This window comes from Ornithodoros turicata, chromosome 1, assembly GCF_037126465.1.
Source record: "Ornithodoros turicata isolate Travis chromosome 1, ASM3712646v1, whole genome shotgun sequence".
Lineage (NCBI taxonomy): Eukaryota > Metazoa > Arthropoda > Arachnida > Ixodida > Argasidae > Ornithodoros > Ornithodoros turicata.
In genome coordinates this window covers 223,763,979-223,777,628 of record NC_088201.1, presented here as the reverse complement: position 1 = coordinate 223,777,628, position 13,650 = coordinate 223,763,979, and the positions used below count along the sequence as shown (strand labels likewise).

The window sequence follows — 13,650 nt, the reverse complement described above, 5'->3', positions numbered from 1 at the left end:
GGCACGTGTTCGCTGCCTCCTACTGAAGGAAAAGTAGGACTGAAGGTCGCGTCCCTTTCTGGGACCATCGTAATCCCACCAAGACCGTGGCTTTCGGGAGCGACCTTGTTCGCCCTCTAGCTTCGGGCGTAGTTCATGTCTATAAAATTGGTGGCGCTGTCTAACACTATGACGTCATTTGTCTACAAACAGGGAGAGGTCTATTACCATAGTGCATAAATATGACGAGTTGGTGGTGGTGATGGTAGTGCTAACAGAGCTCGCCGTTGTCGGGCGCACAAAGGTGGGCAACATTACGAGTAACGCGCTGGAGGGAATGTGCGTCATGATCGGACTTCTAAGGGAACTGTGCGTAAATTGTGAACAAAAAGGCGTACGCCTCCCGTTTTGAACCAATCAGGGTTCAGAACGATGACACTCGGGATGATGGTGCGGTTAAGAGCGTGCTATGCTGTCAAGTTCTACTTTAAGAGTGATACGCGACAGATGATGAATTATGAACGCAGGGTGACATTTCCTTCGCAGAAGGGGATTTGAGGGGCAAGCCTTCTGACGCGGATCTTTCCTAGTAACGTCATTTGTATAGAACGCATATCTGTGTATGTCAGTGGTTCCCAAACACTTTTTTGCTTAATGCGGGCATTTGGCTATCCATCGGGGCGTTATCTCCCTACTTATACTCACGGCAACGTAATACACGCATTAACATTTGATGTCTTATATTCCTTCATCCGTGTTCTTCAAAGTGTTGCTTACTGCTAGATGGTCATTCCGGTGCCGTGCGCAACCAGGAGCTATGATGACATACCGTCGAGCGAGCGTTTCCTAGGAAGGAAGATTCACTGTAAACGATATTCTAAGCTGAGTGCGCGCAACGGCTGATTGGAGGTGAATGTTACATGGTGTCATTCTCGCGATGATATTCCCAAATCCCCACCAGGGGGGAATTCCCCACTGGTTGAGAATTCCCGGTGTATTTGTTTTTCGACCGTGTCTCTCTGCATTCATCAGTCGTATTCAGCTATCGCGAACACACATCTTTTGTTTGATCCTTATGTCGCATTAAACATATCCCCCCCCCCCCCCATGTAGGAGAGTGTCTTGAAATTACGAGGAAACTTTAAAACACTGCCGTTTCGGAAATACCGTGGGATGGACGTGAACGTACTCATATAGGAACAGAAAATGATCGTCCGTCTTATGTCTTTGTTTCGATGTCCCTCAAGTACAGGGTTCCTATTCTGGCATGAATGTTGACTGCAGTGGCGTTACTAGGGGGTGTGGGGGAGGGGGACTCGCACCGGGTAACGGGACGAAATGGGGTGACACACCCGCACCAGTATACCGTCGCTTCCTTTCTCTTTCTGCGGCGCGATGAAGTGAAGAACAACATAAAAGAGCCCTTTGCGAGCATGTGTTTTTCGCTGCGTGGGGTATGATGTTGTATTGATTGTGCATCGCCTTGTATGCAAAATGATACATTATTTGGGGGTGGGGGTTACGCAAAGAGCTCCTGCACGACCCAAAAATAACCGACGGAGAAAAAAAAAAACATTTTTCACCTTTAAAAGATTCTTGAAAAACAGGACGCCAGGAGATCCTTCGTTCTTCGAGAGTTCATCGGAAGTTCTATATAGTGCAAGAACGTTTTTCAGAACCTCTCCTATCTTCCGAGAACCAAACAATGGCTAAGGATCTCCTGGCCCGTCCTGCTGTTGAATGACCTTTTAAAGGCGAAAACTATGGACAAGTCGAAATTCTGTCTGGAACGGTTATTTGTGCGGTAGGTGACGCATACCTTAGTGACGCCACTGGTTCACTGCCCCCCAGATACCCTTTTTTTTTTCACATCACATGTTAATCTTTTGCTTCCTAGCGGGCTATCTTCCTCCTCTACACCCTGGAGATTTGCCCGGCCCCCGTGGGTAAGTATTTATGTTTCATCATTGCGCACTTCCACGTCTCAGAGAGTCTCAGCAAGAAGCAAGGCGCAATGTTTTGAACTTCACGGCTGCCTGTTCTTTGGAAGTTTATGTGCGATTTCAGTGATTCACAGAAAATGTTGCTTATGGTTGCTGCAGAATGTCATGGAATGTCGTTCGTATTCCACATAATGCAAATTCAAGATACCCCAAATGTCACGGGACATCTTGACTATTCAGATGCACACACTGGCTGACGTAACAGAAGGAGAACAAAGTTAAACACCACGTCTCGATGCTCATACGGGCATCATCATAAGAAGAAACAAAACGATACCTCATCTGAGTCCTGAAACATATAGCTTGGTCATGGCCTTGTAGTATTCAGGGAGCTCCCGCTATGACTATTATAACCATGACACACGGGAACGTTTGAGCTCCTTTCCATTAGGGATCCTTTGTACATCTGTACACTACTCTACCCTACTGTACTCCTTTGGACATCTGTAAGTGACACCGTAGCGAAAGGAGTTTGTGCCGGTAACACGCGGCGAGAGCGAACTCCTTTATGTGTTTCGTTTGAAAAATATACCGAAAGCTATAACAGTCATGTAGTTAGATTACAGTAACAGTAAGCATAACAATATGACGAATGAATTCAAGACACCTACCCCAACTGCGCACAGACTTCGAGTACTTGAAAAGTGAAAGCACGGTCTAGCCTTCGTTCAAGGGTATTGTCGTCGTATCGCCCTTCGTTCGAGGATACGCCCTACGCCTCTACAGATGAAAAGGAGATCTCCGATCTGAGCTTCCCAAAGGGACCGCTTCCTAAAAGGAGACTTTCTTTTCCCGTGTGTCACTTCACCAAACGCACTTTCCGTTAGGTGTCCCTTTGTGTAGTTCCAACGTGCCCCTGTGTCAGGGGTATTACGTGCATCTTGTTCAGAGCAGATGTGCCAAGAAAAAAAACAGCATACCTTCCCCCTCCCCCAGCTGTGCTCACGTGCCAAGTTTGTTGAACGTCGAACCTGTTTTCAGTACACGGTCAAGGGGTTCGGTGCGATGATTCTCTGCCGGGGGTTTTGTTACCTGTTGACGATGTTCTTTCAGTCTCGTTGCCTTCTTTCCTCCGGTTTCTTCAGCGGAGCATGCATTATACATTGATCACATTCCGATTAGTCCCGCTGGAGGTGGTGCACGGGTAGAAAGTTAGGAGGGTGTCGCTAAAACATTTAGGGCGAAGTTCCTGGTGCAGGGAAGTCTGGATCACTCACTAGGGAAGAGTACTCTGGATACTTGTCGTAGTGAGACTGGAATGTCTCTTCAGAAGGAATGCTCAATTTTTTTCGCGGTCACATCACTGCAAATACAAGCAGAGCTAACAATTCCTCAGGCTGGCGACCATGCGAGAGAGAACATAATGTGTTCGTGATTTGCGGTTTAAAATCGTCACTTCATTACGTAACACGGCTTGATCTATGCCGCCATCTACTTCGCAATCGACTTAAAAAGGGAAGCGCGTGCGTTTAAGTGGAAAATTGGATGTGCTAAGTGTCACAGAAAGACACGAACATTCCTCTATCCTGAAATCACAAGCGACAGTAGTGCTATTCGCCTGGAATCTAAGCGTATGGCAGAGCTATCGCTTGTGATTTCAGAATAGAGGAGGGTGCATATCTAAGCGAATGACACAACAGTCGATAACTGATAACACGATCGGCGCCCATAATCTATGCCCTATAGATTGTCGTTACACAACTTGTTCTGGGATGAAATTTCGTATTTGCAGTGCATGAGTATAGTGCAAGACAATGTGGTGTTTCTACTTATTTTATTTGAGGCCTAAAATGCAAGTATTCCTGTTCTGATGTGAGTTTACAACGAATGTTCTAAAGTGCGCTAAAAACACCTCCGATCCTTTCAGATCTGCTCATTCAGCCCAGCGCCGTTCTGGTACGTAACATCGGAAAATGCACGTTATTATTCCTTATGCCCCTTGAAAATACTGCAGGCACTGCAGACTTCGAAATATTCTTGAATGATACATACAGTGCTGAAAAAGCGGGTTGAAAATGTCTATATTCCCAAGTTATTTATGTAAATTACCAACAATTAGAAACCGCTCATTTTTATACGGTGTCAATAAAATATTCTGTCATTTTTTTACCGCCATCTTTGGCGCTTTGGAAATGAGCTAGAGAGGCCGGATTTACAAGGACTGGCACAAGTGTGTGTAACAGAGTTGCTGAGTTGCCACTCCGAGGTTGGAATGATTCCGGAATGATTCCAGATGTAGCACAGCACGGAATGGAATTGGAATGGAATTAGGCATTTTTCGCAGGCGGAATGGAATTGGAATGTAATGGTCTGGGTGCCACACGGTCAAGGGCGATGGTTTGGTTTGGTTTTACGAAAAAATAAAATGGAGATTTTGGCTCCACTAGTGTGAGGACCGCAACCCCACATCACTTGCACCAGTTACTTTAGGGGAAAACTCCTGTAATGATGATGCCAATGAAAAGGAGGAGGAGGAGGAGGGCAAAATAACCTTGTCTTTGTGCTTCTTCCGCCCTGGGTAATGTCAATCTCCTCTGTAGCTCTGCTGGGCTAGCTAGTTCGGTTACCGGTCCTAATTCTTTTATTGATGGAATTAAAGGAATTGAATGGGGTTGCCAAGCCATTCTAGGGGTGGGAATTGATCATACCTTTTCATTCCGAGGAATTGAAAGGAATGGAATTGGAATGGAACGGGTGATCCTATTCCGCAACCCCTGGGTGTAACTCTGCGATTGAAAGCGGAGCAACATAGATATCGTAACGAATTTTTTTCCTGTGTAGAAATTGCCTGAACAGGAGTGTTGGAGGATGTAGAGCACGTTGGTTGGAACTGATCATGATAGAACGGACACGAGAGAGCGAGTGACTCTGACCGCCTTCAGTAGATGAACCAATCAGTGGATGCAAATCAGTTTGGACTGGGTACCGTTCCTAAGCAGGAAAAAGTCAACCGAATGTCTATCCGTCGCAGACCATGAGAGAAGCCCAACAGAACTACACACAAGTCGTAAAAGAAATGTTCGCCACTGTACACGGTACCCTCTCTGCGTATTTGGGCAACCGACAGTAGCACTTGAAACAGGCGACGAGTCGCTGCGGAACATCTTTGCAAAGACACTTGATCAGACTTCGGAGATTTTTTTTTAAATTCCATGTTAGCGCCGCGAAGCAACTGTGGCTATGAGCGGCGTACAGACGTAGACAGATGAAGAGAGGACAGCGGGAAGGCGTGGAGGACAGGAGGTTAGTGTGCGTCTTGTGTCGACTTCAGGGGCAACAGTGTCGACATTCGTCTGGAAAGTCTTCGCAGAGCCGAGGGAAAACCCGAGACAGCACAGCCGGTGACAGGATTCGAACCCGTGCCACCTCCCACTCTCGGCTTGGAAAACGATGATTCTAACCACTATGCCGCGGGAGCTGGTCTTCAGAGAATGAGATTGATGCTGCAAGCATACCCGTCCGGAATGAAATACAAGCCACGTAACGAGCATGCTTTATCACACACATTCTCAAGATTTCCAAGCGACGATCTGTTGCAAGGACAAGAGAAAACTCTATGCACGAATGCGTTGCTGCTCCAGTCCAGTTTCAGAGAAGCTACTGCATGCAATAAGAGATGCTGCAAGGACTGATGAAAAACGGCGAGTGCAAAGAAAGTACGCACAAGCATGCCGGCAAAAACTTAAGAAACGAGGTTTGTCCAATCGTAAAGCCATCCTGTGCGTACCAGCAAGGGATATACACACGGAAGATCACGCTGTCTTGCCATCGCAGATAATTATTAGTGAGTTTTAGTATAACGATAAGGGGAGCTCTATACGCTACCGCGTCTACCGCACCCAATCAACAGATACGATTATGAGCTACGCACGCTGTCATTCGTTCCGGCAGGTGGGGTAACTTGACCGTAACGTTGCCAACGGTGTACTGAAACTCGCTTTTGTGCTGCTCAAGCTAAAAAGAATCCTCGTAAGGCTGCTGCACGGAGCATATCTGTGAAAATATATTTTGCAAAACAGAGCTACTAGAGGGCTAGAGGCACCGTATTTTGGCCTGGTATGTGAAGAGACATAGACCCAGTCTGGGATACTTGTTCGCAATCTGGAAATCACAACTCGAAAGACAAAAGAACGCCGATTCCAATTCACGACATCTCATATTTGCCATGTTAACTAGTTGACATGGACCAACTTGCCCACGATGACAAAGAATATGCAATCTCTGTTCACTTTTGCACATTATATTTTTAACTTCAAGAACTTGCAAAGGCGACTGCGTGAAAGTCTTCCCATGGCTATACTGTCCAATGGGCTACTGTCGCGCCTGATAAACGGTCCCCCGTTCAATAGCGTGGAACGCAAAACAGTGTGATGAAACAAGATAGGCCATACCATCTGACTTCAAATGCAAATCCAGAGAGATCACTAAGGAGGCGAAACAAATTCAAACAAGCGACAAGTAGTTTCTTTTTTTGCCCGAGCTCCCCCGCTTTAATGGAATAAATTGAATTTGAATTTCAATTTGAATTCTACGCTCCTAACAGTGAACTTCACCGCACAGAAACGCTCAAGGCCAACCATTGAGCAGAATGATATCGTTATCAACCATCATTTGTGGAAAACGGGGGCGTACGCCTTTTTGTGGAAATCATCATAAATGCACAAGTGCCACAAAAAGGTGTACGCCTTCGGTTTCCATCATGGGAGCCAACAATATCGTTTATCATGACGGTTCGCTAGGGTCGTGCTATTCGGCGAATTTCTGTTTTAAGAGTTCGCGAAAAATAAAAAAAAAAATTCAACGAGGCACTTCTCGAATGGCAGAATGCCTCGAGAGCCATTGTAGTAGAAAGTCTGATCAGTCTTCACACGAGGATTGTTCTTCCTGGAAACATAAGATGCTACCGGCATGCAGTCGATACTTCGAAAACAGTAACTGGAAAGCTCCAGCACAGAAGAAGGCAACGAAAAGCACCCCATGCCGGCGCGACCAAAAAACTGCCTCACCTAGAAGCCATACAAGGAGTAACCCATGCTCTCCACTGTCGTATAGTCGGTCCTGTTTTGGCATCACCTTCTCAGGTAGTGCTTGCACCTCAAGGACGATGGCTCACGAGAATACGGGAACATCTACGAACATCGGCAAGCCAGAAACAAGCGACAGCGCACACAAATATGTGTGCGCTGTTGTGTTTCTGTAGAAAACGCACTCGGGAAACAAACAGTCCGACACGGTTTCTGAATCAAAGATATTTCTCGGTGAGTGCCTGCGGCGGTAAAACAGCTATTTTCGTGTGTCAGTTTGTGTGTGCACGTGTGTGTGTGTGTGGGGGGGGGGGGTTGTAGATATAGCGAAACCGCGTGAGCATTACGTAGTGAGACGACGAGGGTAAAAATGATGATGAGGGTAAAAATGAGGGTAAAGGGATGATGATGTGGTGGGTCATTCAACGTCGTTATTCAACGTCGGCGGTACACTGCCCCATTGCGCATGTAGAAGGGATGACAAAGTGATGATGGTGGATAGGTGACCTTTTAGAGTTCGTCCACTAGGCGAGTGCTGGAAAGGAACTTAGCAACAACTCGTAGACCTTGCATCTGATGTGAGGGGTCAAACCATGGCCCGAGAATTTTGGCCAGGTCGAAGTGGCGTTGATCCACGCGTTGCAGAGCAGTTTACATGAGGCCGCGCTGGCGATCGTACCGTCCGCAGACCAGGAGGATGCGATCGAGGTCACCGCGCACCCCAAACATGGAACAGAGGCTGGATGCGCAGACACTAAGGAAGTGTTTGAATGCCGGTGTAAAGGCCAGATTAACACGCTCGCGTCATACATGCTGCTAGTCGGACACTGTCCTGAGTTATGTTTGCTTTACAATCCTGATGCGTAACAGGATATCCTGCCTCGCAGGCAGCACATGCAATCGAAAGTGTAAAAATGGCATATTATTATACTTCCACGATTAACCGATAAAAAATGGACCACATGAAAATATGTACATTAATTGCTATCTTAAAGTTACGTCCTCCGCCGTATACAGTGTAACACCCATCATGCTGTTTCTGTTTATCTGAACAATCGAAACATGCCTGTCGTCCGAAAACGTACGTTCACGTACGTTACGTTACTCAAGTACCTTCCGACCTGCCCGTTTACCACAGAAGTTCGTGAACTTGAAGTCGTTGAAAAAGCAGAAATCAAACCACTCATCCCTCGATTGGCGGTTAGCCAATTACGCTACACTGACGTCTGCTTTCCAAGTGGCATCTTGTTTCAATTGTTCATGTTCTCGGACAGCTTGAGGCTGTGTTCGCCTGTTCCTGTTTCAGCCTTACTTCGCATGTACTCGTACTTATCTGTTGCAGCAGCGGCATTGGGACAGGAGCAGCGATCGCCTGACGTCATCCAGCATATCTGCATGGTTCACGGAATATGTCCGGAAAAGAGAGAGATACAGTCATTGAGGAAGATGAAGATTCGAAAGACAAAGGAAATAAATTAAAAACTGTTGCAGAATATGTAACGCTGTCTTGTGCGTGCTTCAAGATGCATTAAAAAATCCATCTTGGCCATCCAAAGATGACAAAGGTTCCGGTACGGCTGCATCAGTAGTGGACGCAGGAGAAAAAAGTGCCGGACACAAGGGTGCTGCGTATTGCTCGGTGTCGCGATGTATTTTGCAGCTTGATAATTCTCGAGCGTTGCCTCTCAAGAAGTCTGCGTGTCGGCACCACTCAGCGTCGTCAGCCAGTCGCAGATTTACGGACGAAGAGCTCATCCTCTGAGTTCAGATTCATTCAAGCAGAAAACAATTCACTCCCTGTCACCAACGCAGATTATTACATTATGTTATTTTGTTATTTTGTGTTTTTTTAAAGGAACTGTAAAGTGAATTTCAACCCAGGGTAACCTTATGATTTTATGAAAGCCTATTTCCACATGGAGTGCCCAGAAACAGCTGTTTGGGGCTTTGATAGCGGTGCACTATAAACCCATAAAGAAGAAACAATCTAGTGGTAAGCGAAGCCTAGCAAGAGTACAACTCGGTTCTGAAATATTTCTTTTGGAATCCCTTTTTTCTTTGAGTAATCGAATTTGAGAGATTGCATTCGAACGCAAGGCTGAGTACTCCGTAAGCAACAACACAGGGTTGGTTCGTGTCGGCTATAGATAGTCTCGCCTTCCGTGTTCCGGTATGTGGCGAAACCGTAATGGCCGAAATGTTTTCTGTGACACGCCGTGTGATGTCGATATCACCAAATCTGAATGCCCTCGAGCTTCGGATAGTCCAGCAGTCACGCCGGCAAAACTTTTAACGGCACAGCACGACAAAATGCCATCCGCAGAATCGTCGACATAGGATGAATTGCCGTATCTCCGTCACCTGGGCGCGTCGGGTACCGTTTTATGGGTAATGAAAATGTTGAATCAGAAAGAAGGTTGAGAGTCTCACAGCGGAAATGCGGTATTGCTCCTTCAGTTCGGGTGTACTTGCGGCAAATGCGTGCCAGTGCCGACGGCAGAGGAATGCCTCTGAACGAAATGAGGCGTTACTGAAGCAGCGCAGCGCTTGCAATACAAGAAATCGGTACTTTGAAATACTGTGCCTGGACATTGAGGTGCTCCAGGTGCTCCAAGTTTCGGTACATCGCCTATAAACAGTTTACCAGGTTGCTCTGGGGACCATTAGGAAAGCACTGCAGAAAAGCCATCAAAGCATGCGCTGTACATGCCATAAGGAAAATCCCTTTCACTTTGGTGAAGATTTCACTGTTCCTTCAGGTGCTTGTGGGTAGCATTTAATGCCTGCCATCTTGACAGAGGTACACTGGACGGTTTGGTCGTGAAGACTGCGAAGTCACAACACTATTCCTTTCATGCACAATAGAGGTCTGCCATATACCCTTCTGGAGTAACCAGACAGCCTCTGCACAGTAACGTACATTCTACAAACATCAAAGCTTGTAAATATTGCTTTATTGATCACTGCGTCTATGCATGACCATATGAGTGGTAGCAGTAAACAAACAAACAAGGAAGGAGAACATCCCCGTACCGTGTCCATATCAATTTACAAGTGCTTCACCTCCGAGCAAGCAGTAACACAATGTATGCATGCTTTTACATGTTATTTTCATTGCACAGGTGTTGGCTACAAACACGCTCCAGTCCATAAGCTCTAAGAGAGCATAGGCTATCATCTTGCATGTCAGACATCACACGAGTTCATGACTTCTTCATCAGTGTAAGAGCCTCCCCTTGTGAAAATAAATTTGGCCTGTCTATTGACACTGTTTGGACATTTTTTGGCCCCTTTGGCTTTTCTTTTTACCTTGCCTTTTTATAGACAATTGTACAAATAACGTCTAAAGACGTGCTTTGGACACCTTTTTTCCCACCTGTCCAAACCACTCTGCCAAAGGAAGTCTATAGACGTTCTTTGAAAATTATTTTTCTCCACATTTAATAGACAGTAGGAAATAGACATACAAAAGACAATCCGAAAACTTAGTGAAAGCAATAGACAGCATCGTGCTGTCATGCTATTTCAGTCTCTTCTGTTTCTGCATATACAGCACATTTTCAGAAGCTTAATCATAATTTTTAATTTGTGTTTATATGTACATGGATGTGTGACTCCCACATGTATAAAGGGATGAATGCAGATCACATCACGAAAAATGTGTTGTGTTCTCGCAATGATGAAAACTATGACAATCCATTACAAAACAATTTAATGCATTTGTGTCACTGCGCAAAAAAAAAAAAAGAAATAAATAAAAGGTCAAACGAACACTGAGGTCATTACATACACAATTACATGCGAAAGCGGTTGACACGCAGAATTGGCCAAGGGATTAAAAAATCTAGAGTTCAGAAAAGTTCTGTAGGTCAGTACAACCCACTGGAAAACTGCAGGTATTCATACAACACTGCTTGGCACCCCAGGCGAGGGCCACGTGTATCAGTCGTGGTTATCCCCAATGTGGGTCAACTTGGTCATCCAATGAGTCGAAGGGACTGGTTAGCCTCCCATTCAGGGGAAAGGCACCATTGACAAAGGGACAAAGTGACAAAGTGACCTATTTCGCCATTTGTCGTAGGTGGGCCAGCGTGAAGAGGTCTGTCTTGCCGTGTTCGTTCACAGATTTGCCTTGCAGAAAATGCACGTTTTAGTGAAGTGGCCCCATATGAACGCTTTGTATGTCTACCCGGTGGACCGAATATTTGATGTGGACATTGGTTTGATGTTGTGGTTGCTTGTGTTTGTGGACATTGGTTTGCACGATGCGCGTGTGGTGGAACGAAGCTCCCCGTGAAATGGGATCTGGTCGCTGAACCGTCCAAAGGTTTTATCGTTGCAGCTGGTAAGTTACTTGCTTATCTGAAGCTCTTGGTGCCGTCTGTGCCCGTACATTTGACGAGTAGGATTTTTAGGAAGGTGTTCTCTGCTGCATGCATGCGATTCATAATCTCTTCTATTGGTACAGGGGATGCTGCAGCCTTGGAAAAAAATAGGTTAGGAATTCTCAAGGCGCTCGAAATGGTTGCCGACCTACGTGGAAACTACGTAAGTACTCCATGATCGTGATTAATTTATTCTCTCATTGTTTGCCATCCGCAGTTTGGTTGATCAAAATGCCTACACGCGTGGCTTGCGTGAAAACGGGATTTGCCGACGAAATGCTCCAATAACCGAGCGTTCATGGGGATCCATCCCAGTACCAAATTTAAGAATGCAATACGTAACTGGAATCGGAGAGTTTGTTGAATGCACTCGTTCATTAATCAATCGTAACCGAAAAAGAACTCCTTCGAACTGCCGTACGGAAGAGTGAAGGGCTCACCGTTGGCCATGCTTACATTTAACGATATATAGGCTTAATAGAGCGGCAATGCCGGAGCTCTAACAGCTCTAGCTTTGCCCCTTTTTGTACTTGCATTTGTTTAGACTGGAAAGTGATTGTGACATGGTGCATGGCTATGCGATAAATGTGCGGGATAGTATCGCTGTCAGAGAGGGACAATCTGGGATATTGAGTATCCAGATATTCTTAAACAGGTTCTTCTGGTAACATCTTTTGAACGCAGATCACAGCAACACAAGGGCCCACTGGCACTACATGTGACAAGAACGTGAAACGAGTAGCTGAGCTAGAAGACGAGAACGAACCACTGTCCAGAAGGCTCCCGAAGTGTAGGAAGGAAAAATTATGTATGAGGAACAATAAATTTTCTGGCGTTTCACATATCTGACTTGGTCAGTGTGTTATCTACGACAGGACGCGCTTTTTTTTGGTGGGGGGGGGGGGGAGAACGTGCGAAAACAAATGCATGCAGACCACCGTAAGAATTCAAAGAGAAGGAGCATTTCAACTGTAATGGGTGGAACCCCCAGTAAGTGACCTTTATAAAGTCTATAGCATGTCCAATGAAAGATTATCTTTTGCTTTCCAATAGCACAAATGCTATAGAATGTCCGTACCAAATAGCTAAACGGAGGAAAAAGGAAGGAAAGTGGTATGTCCAAACAGCGTCTATATGCCGTCTATTTGTTGTCTATAGCCTCTTTAGACTTTTCTCTATAGAAATGCTATAATATGACCATAGGATTTTTCACAAGCGTCAGGTGGGGACATGCCAGTGTCTTCAACAGAGGCTTCTCTTCAGAGGCGTCCCTATCATTGAGTCCACAAGCATATGAGAAAAAAAAATTATACCTTTTCTGTGCACAACCATCTTCGTAACCCTTTCTCAATTTCTCATTATAAATTTTCTATGTTTTTCCTCATACCAAGTCAAATTGGACTCATTGGTGCGGGCCCAGGGCTTTCGCAGACTGTTACTATTGCACTGTTGCTCACACCTTTGCAAGTTGTCGGTGTTTCACTCAGGAGATGAACTACACCCTCTGGCAAGAAAATATAATATGGTTAAGGCTAAATGTCTTCCCCATACTCTTTATATCAAAACATGGTCCCTCATGGCTGTTATGGATGTCGATAGCGTGCCGTGTCAAACCTAGACGCATTACCTCGAAGTTAGTATACACTATTTCCTGCATGACAGCTCGTTCTTATATGTAAGGTCATATTTCTCCACATGCTAAGCAGAATCTCTGTATTTCCCTCAGAATTGGAACTACACCAGTAAAGGTGGTTACAAATATGCTGCACCAACGGGTTTAGGTCCACACATGTACAGGACTTGACCGCAGCTTCGAGCTTTTTCTTAACCCTCTGTTACATGATCCTCTTGTGGGCTGCATGGCCCATAAGCATTTCCAAGCATGGCGATTACATATTACGATTGGTTATTATAAGCAATTGGAAGCTACTTCTTTTTACCTTTTACGACATGTACCTTTTACTTCATTGTTGCAGATAGAACTATTGTAGCAGAAAATTCAAGTACGCGAAGCTTGTGTGCCTTTTTTTTTTTTTTTTTTGCGGTCTCAATCCTCTCTATCAAGAATGTGTATTTCCTCTTCGCAACCTTCATTGTTCCCTTTCTGTACCAAATGTTAAATGTATCACACCTGACGAAGGACGAGCTCCGCCCGAAAGCTTGTGCTTTAGTAAAATAAATTATTTAAATGTTTGAATCTCATTACATACTTATCTTATTCAATCGCGAGTCAAAAATAACAAAGACGGTTAAGAGCAT

At 45.3% G+C, this 13,650-nt stretch overlaps 1 long non-coding RNA gene across 1 annotated transcript; it reads left to right on the top strand.

Annotated features, from left to right (window-relative positions):
• The first annotated feature begins 3,848 nt into the window (after positions 1 to 3,848).
• LOC135377069 (uncharacterized) lies at positions 3,849 to 8,501 on the top strand. The gene is made up of 2 exons (XR_010418002.1): positions 3,849 to 3,878; positions 8,349 to 8,501. It is a non-coding gene; the product is annotated as an uncharacterized LOC135377069 (long non-coding RNA).
• The last annotated feature ends 5,149 nt before the right edge of the window (positions 8,502 to 13,650 follow it).